This window comes from Mercurialis annua, linkage group LG5, assembly GCF_937616625.2.
Source record: "Mercurialis annua linkage group LG5, ddMerAnnu1.2, whole genome shotgun sequence".
Taxonomy (NCBI): domain Eukaryota; kingdom Viridiplantae; phylum Streptophyta; class Magnoliopsida; order Malpighiales; family Euphorbiaceae; genus Mercurialis; species Mercurialis annua.
This window is the reverse complement of record NC_065574.1, coordinates 37,897,300-37,915,691: the sequence shown is the minus strand read 5'-3', so window position 1 is coordinate 37,915,691 and position 18,392 is coordinate 37,897,300. Positions and strand designations below refer to the sequence as shown.

Here is an 18,392-nt window from a genome sequence, read left to right as displayed (position 1 = left end):
CTTAAATCGCTAAAAAGGTGAAACATTTGGATTTGTTTCGTAACGTTTGCAAACATTTGGCTTATATCGCTAAAAAGGTGAAACGTTTGGATTTGTTTAACCAATCCAAACGTTTAAATAGTTGCAAAACAAATTCAAACGTTTCGGCTTTTTAGCGATTTAAGCTAAATGTTTACAAACATTACAAAATCAATCAAAATGTTTAAAACGTTACAAAACCAATCCAAACGTTTTACCTTTTTAGCGATTTAGGCCAAACGTTTACAAAAGTTACAAAACAAATCCATACGTTTCCCATTTTTAGCGATTTAAGCCAAACGTTTACAAACGTTACGAAACCAATCCAAATGTTTCACATTTTTATCAATTTAAGCCAACGTTTACAAACGTTACGAAACAAAACCAAACGCTTCACATTTTTAGCATTTAAGCCAAATATGTACAAACGTTAAGAAAGAAATCCAAACGTTTCATATTTTGTAAACGTTTGGCTTCAATCACTAAAAAGGTTAAACTTTTAGATTTGTTTCGTAATGTTTGTAAACGTTTGAATTGCTTTTTTAATGTTTAAACGTCTGGCTTAAATTGCTAAAAAGGCGAAACGTTTGAATTTGTTTCGTAACATTGGTAAAGGTTTCGCTTAAATCGCTAAAAAGTCTATACGTTTGGAATTGTTTCGTAACATTTTTGGTTTATTATCATTTGTAAACGTTTGGCTTAAATCGCTAAAAAGGTGAAACGTTTGGATTTCTTTTGTAACATTTGTGAACGTTTGGCTTAAATCCCCAAAAAGGCGAAACGTTTAGTTTTTTTTCGTAACATTTTAAACATTTGGATTGGTTTTGTAACGTTTTAAATGTTTGGCTAATATCGCTAAAAAGGTGAAATGTTTGGATTTGTTTCGTAACATTTGTAAACGTTTGGCTTAAATTGCTAAAAAGGTGAAACATTTGATTTTGTTTCGTAACGTTTGTAAATGTTTGGAACTGTTTTGTAACGTTTTCAACGTCTGGATTTTTTTGTAAAGTTTTAAAGGTTTGGGTTAAATTGCTAAAAAGGTGAAACGTTAGGATTTGTTTCGTAACGTTTGTAAACTTTGACTTAAATCGCTAAAAAGGTGAAACATTTGGATTTGTTTCGTAACCAATCCAAACGTTTAAAACGTTACAAAACAATTATAAACGTTTCACCTTTTTAGCTATTTATGCCAAATGTTTATTAACGTTACGAAACCAATCAAAATGTTTAAAACGTTACGAAACCAATCCAAACGTTTACAAAAGTTAAGAAACAAATCCAAAAGTTTCCTATTTTTAGCGATTTAAGCCAAACGTTTACAAACATTACGAAACCAATCGAAGCATTTCCATTTTAATCAATTTAAGCCAAACGTTTACAAACGTTACGAAACAGAACCAAACGCTTCACCTTTTTAGCGTTTAAGCTAAATGTGTACAAACGTTACGAAAGAAATCCAAACGTTTCACATTTTGTAAACGTTTGACTTCAATCGCTAATAAGGTGAGACATTTGGATTTGTTTCGTAACGTTTGGATTGGTTTTTTTAATGTTTTAAACGTTTGGCTTAAATCGCTAAAAAGGGGAAACGTTTGAATTTGTTTCGTAGCGTTTGTAAACGTTTGGCTTAAATCTTTATAAAGTCTAAACGTTTGAAATTGTTTCGTAACATTTTTTGTTTTGTATCGTTTGTAAACGTTTGGCATAAATTGCTAAAAAGGTGAAACTTTTGGATTTATTTTGTAACGTTTTATACGTTTGGATTGGTTTTGTAACGTTTGTAGACATTTGACTTAAATCGCTAAAAAGGTGAAACGTTTGGATTGGTTTTGTCACTTTTTAAATGTTTGGCTTAAATCGCTAAAAAGGTGAGACATTTGGCTTTTTTCGTAACGTTTTAAACGTTTGGATTGGTTTCATAACGTTTTTAACATTTTCCTTAATTCGCTAAAAAGGTGAAACGTTTGGTTTTGTTTCTTGACGTTTGTAAATATTTGGCTTAAATCGCTAAAAAGGTGAAACTTTTGGATTTGTTCCGTAATGTTTGGTTTAAATCGCTAAAAAGGTGAAACGTTTGGATATGTTTCCTAACGTTTTAAACGTTTGGATTGGTTTTGTATCGTTTTAAACTTTTTCCTTAAATTGCTAAAAAAGGGAAACGTTTGGATTTGTTTCGTAACGTTTGTAAATGTTTGTCTTAAATCGCTAAAAAGGTGAAATGTTTGGATTTGTTCCGTGACATTTTAAACGTTTGGATTAGTTTCGTAACATTTTAAACGTTTGGCTCAAATCGCTAAAAAGGTAAAACGTTTAGATTTGTTTCGTTACGCTTGTAAACGTTTGGCTTAAATCTCTAAAAAGGTGAAACGTTTGTATTTGTTTCGTAACATTAGTGAACGTTTGGCTTAAATCCCCAAAAAGGCGAAACATTTAGTTTTGTTTCGTAACGTTTTAAACGTTTGGATTGGTTTTGTTACGTTTTAAATGTTTGGCTAAAATGGATAAAGAGGTGAAATGTTTGGATTTGTTTCGTAACGTTTGTAAACGTTTGGCTTCAATCCAAACGTTTCACATTTTTGTAAACGTTTGGCTTCAATCGCTAAAAAGAAGAAACATTTGGATTTGTTTTTGTAATACCCCGTATTCTTATAAGCCACGTGTAAGATTTTATTAGTCGGGAATACGTAAATTAAATTTAAGCGTAAATTTAATTTATAAGTATTCCTAAAAATATATCGTAATAATAGAAATTTAAAATTTAAAATGTGAATTTAAATTTTAATAAAGGGATACGACGGGACTAATCATATAAGAAATACGACTGGAGTCGTAAGATAAAAATATATTGATAATTAATATATCAATATACCACTCTCATTGGAGAGTTTAATATTTCGAAACTCGGAAGTCTCGACGTGAAATTAACGAATATAAGTTAAGATATATATATATATATATATATATATATTAATAAAACAAATAAGAATAAGAGAGAGGCGGTGGTATGCGTGGTGAGGAAGAAGGAAAAATATTTTCTTTGGTCCTTGGATTCTTTAACTTAATTAGTTTTAGTTATAAATTAATTAAATATTATTTGTTAGTTCAAATTGAAATAAAATAATATATAAGTCCCGTGCGAATAATTTTGGTGTCATTATTCGCGAAATAATTTGACGAAGCTATCGTCAAAGTTTCATGAAATTTGGACGTAGAAAGTTTAATCAAGTAGGACTGATTTGGATGTAATGCCCCGCATTTTTGGAGAAATGTTTAATTGGATTAAATATATTATTTTAGCCAAAGGGAGCTAAAATGAGGGAATTTCCGTAAATGAGGCGGAAAATGGCGTTTTGACGAAGGATTAATTTTAATAAAGTTGGACTATATTATTAGATTAAATTAATTGGAATTAAATTTTATCTCGTAGTTGGATATCGGGACAAGCATATTGAGATTTAATGGGAAAATTGGAGAAATTTCCATTAAATAAAATAAATGATTTTAAAATGGATATTTAAATAATATCCGCAAATTTTATTATTTGGATGGAATATTATTTAAAAATGGGTTTAAGCGCGACATATAAATTATACGGCTAAATAGTAAAAATTTAAGAAAAAGGCAATAATAGATATTTTGGACTTAGAAAATAATACCGTATAATTTATAGTCATTTAAAGTTTGGATTAAAACCCGACATGTTAACGACTTGGTTAGTTGATGGGTTACTTATTTAAAGACTAATCAAGAATGAGAGTTTAATTAGTTTGGGCTAAATAAGAAGATTAAATCAAATGAGCCCATTTCACTTAGGAAGCCCAAACCATTTTTTTTGTCTAGCAAAAGAAATCATTCCAGAGAATTCTTTTTTCATACTTCATCTTCTACCTTTTACTTTCAAAGGAAAACAAAAATGGAGGAAAGTTTGGGTGTTCAAGTTTGAGTTCCAATTTCATCAATCTCCTTAACTAAAGGCTAGGTGTATCATCTATTATTCAACTTTCAGCTGGAATTGAAGGTTAGAATCTTAATCTTTAAGTGGATTTATGGATTAATAGCTTAGGGTTTATGGATATTCAATTGGATTTTTAGTTGCATGTGTTAAAAATTAACATTAGATGATTAATTACTAAGTTTGAGGTCAATTAAATTGTGAATTGAGGGCTGGAAATTATGAGTTTAAGTGATGATCTTATGATTAAACAATTAGTGGTAGGGATTAAAAAGTTGGGTTAGATTAAGCTAATAAAGATTGAATTGGGATGAGTTTTAATCAATTAGTGTTAGAGAACTCATGATTTTCAAAAGCTGGAAAATTTTCTAATTGTTACAAAATTATGATTTTTGAGAACCGGAAATTGGAGTCGGGTTTTGGCGGAGGAGCGAAGGCCGGAGGGAAGACCGGTCAGGCCAAATGGCCTGACCTGTCTGCTCTGCTGAGCAGACCTGCGTCTGCTCAGAGCTGGTCTGCTCAATGGGCAGACCAGCCGGTCGCCCCGAACCCGCGCTCCCCAGACGATTTTTCGATAAATTGGGTGTTTTCAGAATTTTAAATGAGTTAATTTAAATGTTAATATAAAACCGAAATTGAAAATCTTAAGGAGTTTGACAAAATAGTTTTCAAATAAAAATAAAAAGGGATTATAGTATAAAATTGTTATTAAATTTAAAGCTTTAAAAGTATGAGATTTGTAGGTGTTTAAATAAATTTAATTTAAGTAGGGAGGATTAAAGAATGATTTTGGAAGGTTTAATAAAATGAGTTTTTAAATAGAAGTAAAAATACGTTATGGCATAAATTAAATTTAAGTTTAAATGCTTGAATATAAGGTTTAAGTTGGGTGTAAGTGGATTTAAAATGATTAAAAAGTTGAGTAACGGGGTTAGTGCGATAATATATATTTCGGAACAAAAATTATTACAAGTGGAACTTGTAATATAAATTAGTTAAAGTAATAAATTTAGAAGTTAAGTTAAGCATTTAAAATTTTGGATTACTAGCATATGTTTTTGGTTTGTGAATCAAAGTGATTTTAAGAAGGCAAGAATGAATAAAAGGACTTAGCATTAATTCAAGTTCGAATACTTGAAATTTTATTCGAAAAGGAATGAGTAGGCGAGTTTTAAATAGAGTGTTAATTTAGCACTTGTTCATATTATAGATTCTACACGTGGACGGATTGGAGAATTAGAAGAATTGGAGTTAATCAACGGGCTAGTTTATATTTTGCAATTGGAAAATTTAGATTTAAGCGATTGAGGTGAGTTCGCGATTTACTTACGTTATTATTATTTTATATGTATAGCCACTTGTATTTGATTGATAACTCTAATTCAAGAACTTATATATTTACTTATGGAACCAACTTTAGTGTTATGAAAACTTCATTAAAGTAATCTAAAAAGTATAAGTTATATCTTTTATTAATAATCTATTTTATGCTACAAACGATTAAAATAGGATATATTTTATAAAAGGTCGCATACGAATAAAGTTAAAACTTTGAAGTTTTACATTTTACTTTCTTATCAAATTATTATGTTCATTGATTTTATTAAGAGTGTCGCGGGTAAAAATAATCAATGCCATATAGTAGATACGCTTTCGAAAAGATGCGTATCATTTTAAGTAGCACGAAGCATATAATAAAGATGCCTATTTATTTTGAAAGTTTATGGCTTATATGTTCGATTTATGAGGTTATAACGCTTAAATAAAGTACTTGTTACTTTAATAGTTTTATTTAAATGTATATTTATTATGTGATGTTTTGTTAGACCCAATAAGTGATCCGTGGGGAAACGAGCTACCTATTGGGCGTCAATAGGCTGTGTGATTACTAGAATTGATACGAGTCTAGGCGTCTATGGTCAATGATTTGAAATGGTAAATTGTGAATATCGATCGATTAATGGATTAAGGAGGATAAAAAGAAATGTAATAGACACAAGGTAACTCGGTCGAACTATCTCGGGACCTGTGTCTAGTGGGTAACTCGGTCGAACTATCTCGGGACCCACAACTTGGGATTAAGTAGTGGCATGATGTAACTCGGTTGAACTATCTCGGGACTATGCCACGTGGTAGCGGGTAACTCGGTCGAACTATCTCGGGACCCGGCCACTCGGACGATATAATTGAAAAGTGATTATTATCAATTATGTCCAATAAGTCCGTAGTACTTGGGTTTAGGGTTTCGATACGGATCCAATATTGGGAATCATTAAATTATATTTTATGTTTATTATCAAAATATATTTATCCTATCATTGTTTTTGAAGTATGTTTAATTTGTATTTATTATCGAATTATATTTAATTGTAAGTTATTGGTTGATTATAAAATAAAGTACATTTTGTCAATAATGCGACCTCGATTTTAATTATAATAGTGTTAGTAAATTGTGAACTCACTCAGCTATGTCTGACCCGTTGATTTTTAAATTTTTCAGGCGTCCAGTAGATAGCGATCAGGTCGAGCCTCCACTCCTTGTTTCGGAAGGCTCATTACTTTTTGCATGTACAGCTTCTGGCTCTCTAGCGCTGCAGTAGTTCAGGCGTACACTTTTGTCGAGATCCTATTAGCGGTTTATTGTATTTTGGTTTAGTAACCGCTCATGTCTATATCTTTTTGTTAGGCCTCGTTTTCTGATTAACAAACAAACATCAGAGGTAGTTATAGTTTAACTACTTAATATGTATATTTTGTAAATGCTTAGAATGGTACTTGGCAATATATATGTGGTTGTATAAAGTTTATCGTGCAGGGTGGTTTTAGATTTTACAGGTATTGGTTAGTTAAAAGTACAGCCGTTATATTGCCAAATTTTTGAAAACGAAATACTTAAGTTTTAAAATGATTTATAAATGCGAAAAATTTTTTAAGTAAATTTTAGGCTTGCTACGGGTTTTGGAACCAAAATTCCCATTCCCTAGCGCCGGTCGCGGCTCGAGAAATCGGGTCGTGACATTGGACCTAATAAATCTTCAGAGATTTATTAAGAATAAAATATAAGTTATTCTTGTTATAATTTATTAGAATTTTGGGTAAATTTTCACGAAATTCGGAAATCATTTCTGTTTGGGCTACGGACGACTAATTAAAAAGTTGGTTTAAAGTGCATGATTGAGCTAGTATTAAACGGAACTTTAACCTAATCTATATATATATATAAGTTAGGAGTGTTAAAAATGGTTACAGATTTCATTTGCTTCAAATATAGAAAGATGGTTAAGCTGCTTTGCTTCAGAGGTGCGACGCGAGTTAGGTTTCGAATTCGTTTCGATCGTTTCTCGATTCTAACTCCGTTTCTTCAATGATTACTCGAGTCATCGAGGTATTAATCCCGTATTAAACGTTTATTTCAATATATTTTGATATATTTCGAATATATATTCGTTTATAAACGGTTACCGTATCGAACGATTGAAATATACATTCAAATTGTGATTGGATTGTGTATATGTGAACTAGGACGTTAAAATAGTGCTTTTGCAGCCTTTTGAAATTCAATATAACGTCGGAATGGCCCGGGGATCGATTTTCCCCGGGACTGGCCTGATGTGAGCCCGCACAGCAAGCTGTGCGAACGCACAGCTAGTCAGCTGTGCAAACGCAGAGCTGGCTGTGCGAACGCACACCCAGTCACGTGCGGACACACAGTGACTTAGCGGGACGTGTGCGTGGGGACTTTTCCGGACTTTTTCGGCGTACTTTCGAGGGGCGATTCTGAGATGTTTCGCCTAGTAACTCGACGTGTATTTCGACCGAATCTAAAACATTTTAAATAAATGTTTTTAAACCTAAAGTTAGGTGTTTTAAAATGAGATTTTTAAAAGTAAAGTTAAACGTTTAAAAAGGACTTTAAAAGAGTTAAAGTCGACGTTTAACCAGTTCAAAAGATTTAGAAAACGATGTTGCTAAATAATTAGTATACGACTATGAATTGTTTTGGCAATCAAGTCTATACTATTAAATGATTTTAATTAGGTATTGCTATACCTAAAATGACTTCTAGAGAGAAGTCTAAATGTTTTCTTGAGATGAAAACAATTTAAATAATTTTTAAAGAACGAGACCATAAGTGTTAAGTGTTATATGTTTGTATGATTTGTCTGGACATAGGTTTCAAGACCTAGATGTTTATACCAGAAATAGATATTGATGTATTGTCTTGTGTATTTTGTATGTTTGATCCGACTAGCTGTCAGCAGTCAGACCAGGACTCCAGGGAGTCTGTCACACATATGGCAGGGCTAAGTAGTTACTTAGCAGTACTGTGAGTTTACGTGTTTACTTTTGAATATCAGTATTCAATTATTTTAAATCCATAAATCGCAGTAGTATAAACTAGCCAAGAGAGGTCCATTGGAACGAGCTACCTATTGGGCAGCAATAGGGTTGTGTGATCACTAACACCGATTTCTAGATGTACTTCGGTATAAAGGTATGCATGTCGTGTAAGTCATTGGGAAAGTAAATGCCCTGACTTCACGGGTAAACCCTGAGACGGCAGTAATACAGTTACGGTCGCGGAATAAACCGCGATGGCAGTTTTCTGATTACGGTCCAGGTACCAGAGATACAGAATTGGACGACAGTTATTCAGTTCACGGTGTTTATTCTGTTGTCCATAAGCTTGTAAGATGTGTGTGTATGTTAGGACATTTGTGAACTAGGATTTCATATGGATCGACGTAATTGGTCATATTTTATATATAACTGTTTTATATGCATAATGCGATTTTGGTATTTATCTGTAAACTGTTTACTCACTCAGAAATATTTATATTTCTGACCCCGTTGTTGTTATCCCATTTTCAGGAAATGAGCTTTGAGGTCAGTCGAGCTTCCACATCCCTTCTTCAGGAAAGCTCTTCTTTGGTAATGTACATAGGATTTTGTACTCTTAGTATGCTGCAATAGTATAAGTGTAATGTGCCAGCAGCCGTGCCACTAGTCCTTTGTTTAGATACTCTGATAGGATCTAATGCACTTGTGTATACCTTCTGGGTGGCTGTTTAGTGGCATATTGTATCTAGTTACCGAGTCGGCCTCGTGTGTTTTTGTGATGGTCAAAAACAGTATGTTTTTATACGCCAGCTATGTGTAACCGGTCCGCTGTGTATTTTAATATGTTTAATACCACCGTTGCGAGACGCAGAGGTGTCCGCTATATTTTATTAAACATATTAACAGTGGCGTGTGGCTGGGAATAGGGCTGCCTATGCGTTAAGGCAAGCGAAAGATAAGTCCCTGGTTTCCAGTGATCACCACGCCAGGTTTCCAGAAGGAAGCGAGGGTTGAGATAACAAGGTTATCCAACTAGTACTTCTGAAAACCAGATTTTTCTTATATGTGTATTTTCAGAAATCGTGTTTGCGTAAAACGAGAAAAAGGTTTTAACGGTATTTTCTGAAAACGGATCGTACGCGAGGTGCGATCTTTTAACAATATTTGCAAAAAATTTCTATAGGTTTTAGGCTTGCTACGGGTTTCGGAACAACCATTCCCATTCCCTAGCGCCGGTCGTGACTTGGATTAGGGTGGAATTCGGGTCGTGACAAACGTGGTATCAGAGCAACATTTTAAGTACTCGACCATCCGATGTACTGTTGCTCATACTATTAACTAAGATGTGTTAATAATTGTAAGGATTCTTAGTAGACTATTGCAGCAACATAAGATTCTAGTCATGTCTTAATCAGTTTTCAGTTGTTGAAAACACTCAGCTATAAGTAGTAATCCGTATACGTGTGTAGAGTATATGTGATGTTTGATCAGGAACATATGAGATGTTCTTGTGTTTGAAACACGATACTAACGAGGGAACATGTGAGATGTTCCTGTGTTCGAGACGCGCTATTAGAGTAGTACACAATGGTCAGATCAATTGACCAATATTTAAAGAAGTTGATTCTGTTCGAATACAGAACAAGGCGAGGATTCTAGAAGAATCGTTTGTTCGAGAAATAGTTAGATTTCTCTGAACTATATGTGTAATTGTTGTGTGCTTTGTTCTATGTGTTCATGCTGTGTTACTTGTTATATGAAAAAAGTGTTTTTGTGAGAGATTTGTGAGAAGCTTGGGTCCAAAGTTCGAGGAACTGTTGGCAGAGCAATCTGACTCAGCGATGTATTTGGCTGGACGTGCCAGACAGATTAAGCAGCGATTGAGCTAGTCGCCTATGAGCTGATGGCAAGTGGAACAACCCTTTCTCTGTAGAACGAGGAGGGAAAGGAAAACTTGTGCGTAGATACGGACGAGGAAAAGGTCCGATGATTCGAGAGGCAATACTGCCTCGACAATCATCACCAGGTATCATTTAGTTATGTGTCATACGTTTAAGTTAAGTATATGTGTTTTAGTATGAGATACTAAAACTAGAAAAAATAAAATACAGTTAGAGAATATCCTTAAACAAGAACACACATACTAATGAACAATAACTGTTAATAAACAGCCTGACGATGAATAATAACATAGAAGATAAATGATAAATAAAGAGCAACAAATCCTAATGTGAGGATTAGGATAACCTTGAAATGGCACAGAGAAGTAGTTCGAAAGAAACTTGTTAAAGTTTTGTTTTACAGTTTGAACGTATAATTGTGCTCAGACGCATTAAAGGTGCATGTTGCGAAAATCACTATAGAAGAAGCATACCTGAATTTTATATAGTACATATATATACATAAACTGATTTTGATTAGGGCATGCATCATATATCTTGATATATCAGTATATCAAAGGAAAATGAATTGAGATAGCAACTCTTTGGGGATGAGAGATGTCATCACCCTGAAGCACAATTGTATGAAAAATGTTTTGAACCGTAAATTTGAGAATTCACAATTTGTTTGAAAAGAGAGATTTAAAAGGCTTGCACAGGCAGGACAAATAATAATTGTCTCAGACGAGATAAATTGTATTTGTCTGACAAATTGATTTGTATTTGTTAAGCGTCAGTGTACGCGAGACAAAACTGTATTTTCTCAAACGAAAACTCTGTGATAGTGACAAGGTAAATGGGAAAAAGGGTTAAAAAAATAACGGTTTTTATTATAAGAATAAATAATAAAGACCTAAATTATAATGTTTCATACCGAGACATTAGAGATTAATGAAAGTATGGGAAGAGTAGAGAAAGTGAGAATCTATATTCTTACTCAGAAATTAACTGTTAGAAGTCTAGTAGTGAACTTTTAATGTAAATAAAAGTTCGAGAATAGACAATAGCGAATGTCACGATTAAGATAAGAGAGTAGGGTCTAATTGAACACGACTCGGTTTGTTTGACTTTAAGTAGCTATATGTGAACGAAGTCATACGTACGTGTTTAATTAAATGGATTGGAGATTAGTCCTACAGACAGAGCAGATGTCAGTAATGGACATATCTCTTGAATCCATACGAGTGGTTAGATAAACCATAATTTATAAATCTGAGAGGAGTAAACCTCAGCACTTAAATGATAAATAACAATGAAATATCTAAGAGAAAGATTATGAAAGGAAGTATGAGTATTCTCAGAACCAAGTAGATACACTACTAGTTCTGATATAAGCAAAGAGGATTAATGAATATGTTAACGACTGACGGAGTTGGTTAAGTCGTGTTAACATATATTCATTAAGAAAATGATTATTAAATCATAAAATGAATAAATAATATACTCAAAACAGTATATCAAACCTTGAACTAACATTAGATGAAAATGTTATCAAGGTATAACGAAGATAGAGATAGTGAATTAGACAAGTGAGTTTCAGATATTGTCTGGAAACTGTCAGGGTACAGTAAAACCCCAATAACTTATGATCGAACCGTTAGATCGATTTCATATTGGGATATGATGGTCCCATGACGGTTATCTATGTTTTAACCGTTGCGATCGTCGAACAGAGAGTTACACGATGCTCGATGATGAAGATATAGTTGCAGAACTTGCGTGACTTTTTGGCAGTAAGCCAAAAGTGCAAGTGACAACGATAAGAAGTGTAAACTTTAATTAACTTGGAATTATCAACATAAGCTCCATATATGAATATAAATGAATTTGAAAACTGTGTTGAGACAGTAGTTTCAAAAGATGGAAATTCCAAGAACCGAGCCTTATGACTGTGAGGTCTAGGCTGGCTGGTAACAGAATATACATGTAGTGTACATGTACTTTGAATGTCGGGCCAGAAATGTGTAATGTATGGCCGACTAAAAGTGGAAAATGTTTAATAAACATTTTGTTTTCGAAGTGAAACGTTTTGAAAACGGAGCTAAAGTTGATAGTCAGTTAATTAAACTTGATAGTAACAGCTATAGTACAGTTATAATAACTGTTAGCTGTGAACAAGGAGAATATGTATGTGGGAAAGAGAATAAGGATTACAATTAACCTTGGAAATACCAAAAACTAGTGGCGGAAGTATAGTTTTGCGGCGACTGTGAACGAGTTGGGAAGATGCTTCACGGGAGACAGTTAGGTTATAACCTACACTTACACCCATACAACCACATCATTAGTGAGAGGAACCCAGTAACTCAATCTGTAATAGGAAGTTACTATAGATTGATGAGGAAATAAAAGACATTCTATACAAGATATAGAATCATGAGAGAAGTATATGATGAGTAGTCTGTTTGTGGAACAAGAGTTCAAACAAAAGTAGAGGGTAAGGTTAGAGATTAAAAATACTTAACCAACATTATCCTAAAACGAGTAAAAGATATGAAAAATTTATAATAAGATTAAAAATCTTAATGATAAAAAGGTACAGTAAAATGTACAACCAATAATAAACAGCGAACTAGAAAGTTCAAGGAATAAAAAGAAAGTGAATTCAAAGGTGATATCATAAGACTTAGTAACAAGTTGATATCCCGAAAATGAGTTTAAAGTTTGTACTGTCTGTAAAGAAGTACAACAAAAAGGAAAAGTAATAAGATGTATAAAGAATACAAGTATGGCTAGTAGCCAACTTCAAGGATGATTTCGGAAACCGAAAAGGGATCGTATTAAGTTCGACTCTTCACGAAAGTTGTAGATTGAATGTCAAATTATATAAATATGAAATAATATTTGGAGAAAGACTGGTTTAAATGCTTGGTTCATTGGCTTCAATAACAGCCATGACAGTTGTAGAATGTATTGCCGACTATAGGAATATTAAATTTATTTGGTAATCAGACGCTTCGGAATAAGCGATCCAGATAGCCAAAGTAGGCTCGAAAAGAGAAAACATAAGGGAATAACTCGAGATTAATGGATACCTAGATTTCTGATAACAGAAGTCAAGGTTATAGATTGAGAACCTATAAATGAAAGTACAATGAGATAAGATAGAAAGTGATGAGGTGTATGAGATGCAGTCAGAAGATAACTGCAAGATTCTAATAACTAGCATGCGTATACTAATTAAGGAAAGTATGCTGTCTATAAAGAAAAGTAAAGTAGAGATGGAAAAGTGAATAAAGAAAGGTAATAAGTTGACAATAGTGCACAGCTGTGCAATTGTGCTATAGACGACAACAATTGTGCCATAGACGACATTAACTGTGACATAGATGGCAGCAGTTATGCCACAAATAACAGCAGTAATGTTTATGCCGTGGAAAGCATAGAACATGAAATAGAAAAAGTATTGTTGGCTGTATACGTAAAAGAAAAGTGTATGTAAATTCGAGGACGAATTTATATAAGGGGGAGAGAATGTAATACCCCGTATTCTTATAAGCCACGTGTAAGGATTTTATTAGTCGGGAGTACGTAAATTAAATTTAAGCGTAAATTTAATTTATAAGTATTCCTAAAAATATATCGTAATAATAGAAATTTAAAATTTAAAACGTGAATTTAAATTTTAATAAAGGGATACGAAGGGACTAATCGAATAAGAAATACGACTGGAGTCGTAAGATAAAAATATATTGATAATTAATATATCAATATACCACTCTAATTGGAGAGTTTCATATTTCGGAAAAAAACCCCGAAATTAAAATGTCGAAACTCGGAAGTCTCGACGTGAAATTAACGAATATAAGTTAAGATATATATATATATATATATATATATATATATATATATATATATTAACTTATATTCGTTAATTTGTTAGTCCAAATTGAAATAAAATAATATATAAGTCCCGTGCGAATAATTTTGGTGTCATTATTCGCGAAATAATTTGACGAAGCTATCGTCAAAGTTTCATGAAATTTGGACGTAGAAAGTTTAATCAAGTAGGACTGATTTGGACCCAATAAATCTTCAGAGATTTATTAAGAATAAAATATAAGTCGGATAAGAATAAAAATTATATTTTTATTCTTGTTATATTTTATTAGAATTTTGGGTAAATTTTCACGAAATTCGGAAATCGTTTCCGCTTGTGCTACGGACGACTAATTAAGAAGTTGGTTTAAAGTGCATGATTGAGCTAGTATTAAACGGCACTTTAACCTAATCTATATATATAAGTTAAGAGTGTTAAAAATGGTTACAGATTTCATTTGCTTCAAATATAGAAAGAGGGTTAAGCTGCTTTGCTTCAGAGGTGCGACGCGAGTTAGGTTTCGAATTCGTTTCGATCGTTTCTCGATTCTAACTTCGTTTCTTCAACGATTACTCGAGTAATCGAGGTATTAATCCCGTATTAAACATTTATTTCAATATATTTTGATATATTTCGAATATATATTTGTTTATAAACGGTTACCGTATCGAACGATTGAAATATACGTTCAAATTGTGATTGGATTGAGTATATGTGAACTAGGACGTTAAAATAGTGTTTTTGCAGCGTTTTGAAATTCAATAGTACGTCGGAATGGCCCGGGGATCGATTTTCCCCGGGACTGGCCTGATGTGAGCCCGCACAGCAAGCTGTGCGAACGCACAGCGAGTCAGCTGTGCGAACGCACAACCAGTCACGTGCGGACACACAGTGACTTAGCGGGACGTGTGCGTGGGGACTTTTCCGGACTTTTTCAGCGTACTTTCGAGAGGCGATTCCGAGATGTTTCGCCTAGTAACTCGACGTGTATTCCGACCGAATCTAAAACATTTAAATAAATGTTTTTAAACCTAAAGTTAGGTGTTTTAAAATGAGATTTTTAAAAGTAAAGTTAAACGTTTAAAAAGGACTTTAAAAGAGTTAAAGTTGACGTTTAACCAGTTCAAAAGATTTAGAAAACGATGTTGCTAAATAATTAGTATACGACTATGAATTGTTTTGGCAATCAAGTCTATACTATTAAATGATTTTAATTAGGTATTGCTATACCTAAAATGACTTCTAGAGAGAAGTCTAAATGTTTTCTTGAGATGAAAACAATTTAAATAATTTTTAAAGAACGAGACCATAAGTATTAAGTGTTATATGTTTGTATGATTTGTCTGGACCTAGGTTTCAAGACCTAGATGTTTATACCAGAAATAGATATTGATGTATTGTCTTGTGTATTTTGTATGTTTGATCCGACTAGCTATCCAGCAGTCAGACCAGGACTCCAGGGAGTCTGTCACACATACGGCAGGGCTAAGTAGTTACTTAGCAGTGCTGTGAGTTTACGTGTTTACTTTTGAATATCAGTATTCAATTATTTTAAATCCATAAATCGCAGTAGTATAAACTAACCAAGAGAGGTCCATTGGAACGAGCTACCTATTGGGCAGCAATAGGGTTGCGTGATCACCAACACCGATTTCTAGATGTACTTCGGTATAGAGGTATGCATGTCGTGTAAGTCATTGGGAAAGTAAATGCCCTGACTTCACGGGTAAACCCTGAGACGGCAGTAATACAGTTACTGTCGCGGAATAAACCGCGATGGCAGTTTTCTGATTACGGTCCAGGTACCAGAGATACAGAATTGGACGGCAGTGATTCAGTTCACGGTCTTTATTCTGTTGTCCATAAGCTTGTAAGATGTGTGTGTATGTTAGGACATTTGTGAACTAGGGTTTCATATGGATCGACGTAATTGGTCATATTTTATATATAACTGTTTTATATGCATAATGCGATTTTGGTATTTATCTGTAAACTGTTTACTCACTCAGAAATATTTATATTTCTGACCCCGTTGTTGTTATCCCATTTTCAGGAAATGAGCTTTGAGGTCAGTCGAGCTTCCACATCCCTTCTTCAAGAAAGCTCTTCTTTGGTAATGTACATAGGATTTTGTACTCTTAGTATGCTGCAATAGTATAAGTGTAATGTGCCAGCAGCCATGCCACTAGTCCTTTGTTTAGATACTCTAATAGGATCTAGTGCACTTGTGTATACCTTCTGGGTGGCTGTTTAGTGGCATATTGTATCTAGTTACCGAGTCGGCCTCGTGTGTTTTTGTGAGGGTCAAAAACAATATGTTTTTATACGCCGGCTATGTGTAACCGGTCCGCTGTGTATTTTAATATGTTTAATACCACCGTTGCGAGACGCAGAGGTGTCCGCTATATTTTATTAAACATATTAACAGTGGCGTGTGGCTGGGAACAGGGCTGCCTATGTGTTAAGGCAAGCGAAAGATAAGTCCCTGGTTTCGAAACGTTTGTAAAGGTTTGGCTTAAATCGCTAAAAAGGTGAAACGTTTGGATTTGTTAAGTAACGTTTGTAAACGTTTGGATTAAATCGCTAAAAAGGTGAAACGTTTGGATTTGCTTCGTAATATTTATGAACGTTTGGCTTAAATTCCTAAAAAGGCGAAACATTTAGTTTTGTTTTGTAACGTTTTAAACGTTTGGATTGGTTTTGTAACGTTGTAAATGTTTGGCTAAAATCGCTAAAAAGGTGAAATGTTTGGATTTGTGTCGTAATGTTTGTATTTGGCTTAAATTGATAAAAAAAAGGTGAAACGTTTGATTTTATTTCGTAACGTTTGTAAATGTTTGGAATTGTTTTGTAACGTTTTTAACGTCTGGATTTATTTGTAAAGTTTTAAAAGTTCTGATGGGATCCGGTGCATTAGTGCTGGTATGATCGCACCCGTCACACAGTGCACGATTATAGTATATATTTGTTGCCTTACAATTCATTCGACTAAAATAAAAACAATCTTTAAAAGTATGTTTTGGTCCCTGAACGTTTTTCATATTTCCTGTTTAGTCCCTGCATTGCAATTCATCGGTGCTCGTCACTCGTTCTGTTTATGTCTCGGCAATGATAATAAAAATAAAAAAATGAAGGCACCGACCGCAAAAATACAAAAGAGGGGTGCAACACGAGGACTTCCCAGGAGGTCACCCATTCTAGTACTGCTCCCGCCCAAGCATGTTTGACTTCAGAGTTCTGATGAGATCTAGTGCATTACTGCTGGTAAGGTCGCTCCCGTCACACCTTGAATAATCATCGTATATATTTGTTGTCTTGCAACTCATTCGACCAAAATAAAAACTATTTTTAAAAGCACGTTTTGGTCCCTGAACATTTTCCATATTTCCCGTTTAGTCCCTGCATTACAATTCATCAGTGCTTGTCACTCGTTACTCGTTCTGTTTATGTCTCGGCGATGATATGTAAAACTAAAAAACCATATGCGAATACTTGATACCTTTCAAAATCAAAACGTTACTCGTTACTAGTTCTATTTGTAGGCCCCAAAGTGAAAAAACACGACAGGCGCATTGTGAGGAGCGATGGCCCAACGCGCCTGCCGTCGTACCTTTTCAAAAGGCACAAAACACCCTGGGGCGCGTTGCGAGACAAGATGGCCTAACGCGCCCTCTGACGCGTTCCGATTCTGATTGAACGGTGAACTCTTTCTCGTGCACAACATATTCAAAAATGAGCCCGATCCAACGGTGCAATTGGGATGTTTTATCAAGACATGTCAGATTCAGAAGGCACACGAACACATTATCGAATATAAACCTGATACAAATCAAATCGCCATCGAAGATCACACGACACATGCGACCCATACAGGATACAACTCAAACCCCAAACATAGTATCACACTTGCTAAGTTCACCATTAACAATCCGAAACTAAGACGAAAACACAACAAAACCATGACGGAAAAACACGGGATATTACACTATCCCCAACTTATATAAAGTTCGTCCTCGAATTTAACGTAATACAACCCACGTAAAACATATGATACAACTATATGTTGTCTGAACAAAAACACACGTAACAAACGTGAAAACACATAATATGACACCCAAAGTAATCAAGGAAAGCAATTATAACAATTCTGCATAATGAACTCTGTCTCCCAAGTAACCAACCCAAACTGTAACCATATGAATTCCGTGCTTAACGACCTACGCACTTGCATAATAAAAAACTCAACATGTTGTTCCTTGAACGATAACTAAAAATCACGTCTTTCATAAACCGAACAATCTTACTAGGTCATAAAAGTCTT

At 34.0% G+C, this 18,392-nt stretch overlaps 1 non-coding gene across 1 annotated transcript; it reads right to left on the bottom strand.

Moving 5' to 3' along the window:
• Window positions 1-17,230: 17,230 nt before the first annotated feature.
• On the bottom strand, window positions 17,231-17,349 carry LOC126685096 (5S ribosomal RNA). The gene has a single exon (XR_007643249.1). It is a non-coding gene; the product is annotated as a 5S ribosomal RNA (ribosomal RNA).
• Window positions 17,350-18,392: the final 1,043 nt, after the last annotated feature.